This window comes from Macadamia integrifolia, chromosome 4 (assembly GCF_013358625.1).
Source record: "Macadamia integrifolia cultivar HAES 741 chromosome 4, SCU_Mint_v3, whole genome shotgun sequence".
NCBI lineage: Eukaryota > Viridiplantae > Streptophyta > Magnoliopsida > Proteales > Proteaceae > Macadamia > Macadamia integrifolia.
Window position 1 is genome coordinate 27134110 of NC_056560.1, and position 3725 is coordinate 27137834.

The window sequence follows — 3725 nt, forward strand, 5'->3', positions numbered from 1 at the left end:
TCTAAGGCGGCTCCCTACCGATGCATTTTTACATCCCATAGCTTCGGCAGATTGCTTAGCTCCATTCATCTTCGGCACGAGAGTGCTCAATCATTGAGCTAATTCGGACTATAATTTTAATCAGTATTTCTTACGGTTTCAGCTCATCTTCCACAGATGTAACGTAGGATTAAATTGGCCACCCAATTAGACCCAAAACTGCAGGAACTTTTAAAACAAAGAACAACCAAAACCAACCCCAACCATGTATCATAAATTAAATTCAGCAACAACCCAGAAACACTATCGAACCCACAGAACAGCAACACAGGGATTAAACAAACTAGTAGCAGTTTAGAACTAATCCAGAGCCTATTAAAGTGCTAACAGTCTTCAGAAATCAGAACAGATATTCAGCAGTACAGCAGGTTATCGATCTCAAGAGAATAACAGCAGAGTCCAATCCAACAATGATTCTTATGACTAAACCAGGAACAGATGTGAGTCCGTTCAGATTTAAGTTAACAGAATATTAAGAACAGCAGTCTAGAAAACACTATTCAAACTAGCAGAACCGGAATCCAGAAAATAGAAACTTCAGCTCACTAAAAGACGAAAATTTGGAGATTTCTAATATCTCATCAATGGCTGAGCAGAATCAGCCAATTTTTGTGTCGATCCTCACTGGAATGGGGAGGAACCTTCGATCAAAAAATTGGACCAATCGGATACTCAGATCTTGTCATTCCAGCAGGGGCGGATGCTTAGTTTTGCAGAATTTTCTGGGCAGCAGAGTGATAGATTACATACCTGGTTTTGCAGCCCTAATAAGTCTTGAAAGAGATATAAAAACTTAAGAGAATAATACTTGAAGTAGACCTCCTGGGCTTCGCGCTGCAAGGAGTCAATTTGATCAAACACCAATTCCTTCAGCCTTGATCAAACACAAGACAATTCTTCATGAAAAAGACTATAGCAACAACAATTATTTTTTTATCAAAATCATTCTAGGCTTTTTGGAGCCTCCTCTTATTTATTTATAATGTTAATGGGGGGAGGGAATTGCAAAATAGAAGGTTCCTCAAAAAGGAAACCAAATATTTTCCTAATACAATAGTTACTAAAAACTGAAATTAGAACTAACTGAAATTAGAAACTAGTTAAAAAAGGAAACTAACTACTAATGACTTAACTCAATTAATAACTTGACTCCTAAGGAAACAAATATTACTCAAATCAAACCCAACTAAAAAAAAAACTAATGAAAAAAGGAAACTAACTAGTAATCCCGTACTCAATCTTAGAGCCCCCTTTTAGACCCATAAAAGTGGTCTATTACACTCAAAACACATGAGATCAAAGGCCCAACATCTATGGAACCCAACCATAGGCTTATTCCTAATAAAATAAACCTTTTTTGGTGATTAATCTGCATCAAGATGTATGTCTTCTTCCAATAGAAACCTTATTACATGAATTTTTTCTAATCTATATCAGCCCAGTCTTCTAGGTCTGCAATCCAAAGCATAGTTGTCAAGGCATTGCCTTAGTGTCCAAGCGGCTTTCCAAGTTCTAGACGTCTTCACACCTTGTTGTTTCCAAGTTTTTTTTTCCTCATTATATAAAATAATGCCTTTTCTGATATTTTAATGTGTAGGTTATTTACATACTCTTTCATACAGGTATCATGTCCCTTGAGTATTGACAAAAGAGGGCAAAAGATAGATAGGAGAAGAGAAATTAGAGCGGAATAAAATCCTCTGGAGGAACCAAGTTTCCGGTGGCTTTCCTTCTATCCTGGACCAGGTTAGTTTTTTCTTCTTTCCTCTTTTGTTTTTTGTTTTGTTTTTGTTTTGTTTTTTTTTGTTTTTAAACAAAACTCCCTTCTTTTTTTCTTCTTCATCATACCTTTTGACTTTTTCCTTCCGTTACCCGTATGCTCCTAAGTCTCCACTCCATGTCAAACTCTCCATTGAAATCTGTATGCTACTGGGTCTACACTCCAAACCGAACCTCCACTGAAACTGATTTTGACACACCGACATGGTTAGAGAAGGCAAACCTTTTCCTTCAGATGTGATGATAACCAGTGGATTATAGATCTTTCTGTTACTTGATTCATCCTAATACTTAACGTGAGTACAGCTTAACTCAAGTACAGCAGTATCCCGTATGCTTGGTTGATAAGATATAAATGATTCAATACTTCATCAAAACACCAAAATCAACTGTTAATGGTGGTTTCCTTAGTAAATATTGGAGCTAGATTTTGGAAACACTGATAATGGTGGGATGTGGGGCCTGCAACAAACCGGATGAATTTTTTATGGTATAGATTATTTAAAACATGAAATATTGAGTGTGTGAGACACGTATGCGATCGTAACATGCTCACATGGTAGACTTGATAGTCTGCTATAATCACTCTTGTCCCTGTTTTTGTAATTTTTGAGAGAGAGAGGATTGGTTAATGTGGATAGAGTTGCTTTAACAGATTTAAATTATAGAACAAGATGCAAGGAATTATTGGAATTGAAACCTGTTTATGGGCCTCTGTATTCTTGAGTCTATCCTTCTCTTGTAGCTTTCTCTGTGCTTCTTTTATCCTTTTCTTCTTCCTCTGGTGAAATTCAATGATAAAGTCCCTATTCAACCAGAACCCAAGTACAAGAATCGAGTTGATCGAAAAATAAAAAACTCAAACCTCTTAGGTTAGGAAAACATGAGCCCAAGAAAGTACCTGAGATCTTTTGTCATTTAAAGTAATACATTGAGCTTTGTTTCTGAGTGCTCCTCTATGTGCTGCACCTTAGCGTGTGGGATCTCATCGCATGTTGCCAATGATGCCAACAAAGATTCAGTTGAATGGCATATTTGTTGTAAATGTAGAAATTTATATCTGTTTCAACTTAATGACTTATACTTGCATGCTGTATATGGGATATGGTGGTTGCTTATATTAACTTGATTGGTTTCTAATTAGTATTTGAATAGTAATATGTCGGACAGAAGGTTTGTTAATATGAAACCATTTATTACATAAATATTCAGTGGTCAGTTCATTTGAGGTTGTCTTTTGTTCTATCATGCTGCATAACTTAACTGTTTCATACTTATTATAGTTATTGTTATTATTTCTGGATGTTGCAGGCGTCTCCATTGGACAAGTTAGCATCTCAACAGGAAGAAGAGGAAGAGGATGAGGATGATGAGAAAGGAGGGGGAAAATCGTTCATAAAACAAGGAAGCAGGAAAGCCAATAAATGAATTTAAAGCGTATCCCCTTTTTGTAATTTTGGGATTACAGAAAAACCTAAAGCAAAAGGATACTTGCAGAATCCTGAAGGCCCGAGAGCTAGTATTGGCAGAGGACCGCAAGTAGATTATTAACCCTTTTGATATTGGAAGTGGTTTTATTGGACTATACAATTACCTACATCATTGTAGATGAGATGAGATTGAAATTTTATGGATAGATAGACCAAATATCTCTTGTTTACATTTTAAGTTTCAGGACAATGAGAAAGCTAAGTGGCAAAATAAATATTGGAAAATCTTGTGGGAGAAATGAACTTAGGGAGGTGGTTAGGTATGCAGTCGGCTTTCAGTTAATGGCTCAACCAATGGGAGGTTTGGGATGGGAGAGGTAAAGGAGACTTTTTTTCAAGGGGAGGACGAGAGAGACATAGATATGGGTATAGTGGTAGGATGCTAAGCCTTTTCCCTTTAACTTTTTTTTTTTTTTT

The 3725-nt window shown here is 36.4% G+C and overlaps 1 long non-coding RNA gene across 3 annotated transcripts in view; it reads left to right on the forward strand.

The window, feature by feature from the left end:
• LOC122075371 overlaps positions 1-3465 on the forward strand; it is a 10006-nt gene extending 6541 nt beyond the window's left edge. For 2 of the 3 annotated variants that reach the window (XR_006139232.1, XR_006139231.1), the window contains exons 3-4: positions 1662-1785; positions 3130-3465. This is a non-coding gene — a long non-coding RNA (uncharacterized LOC122075371). The remainder of the gene's footprint in view (positions 1-1661; positions 1786-3129) is intronic. The other variant, XR_006139233.1, reaches the window with a different exon arrangement.
• The last annotated feature ends 260 nt before the right edge of the window (positions 3466-3725 follow it).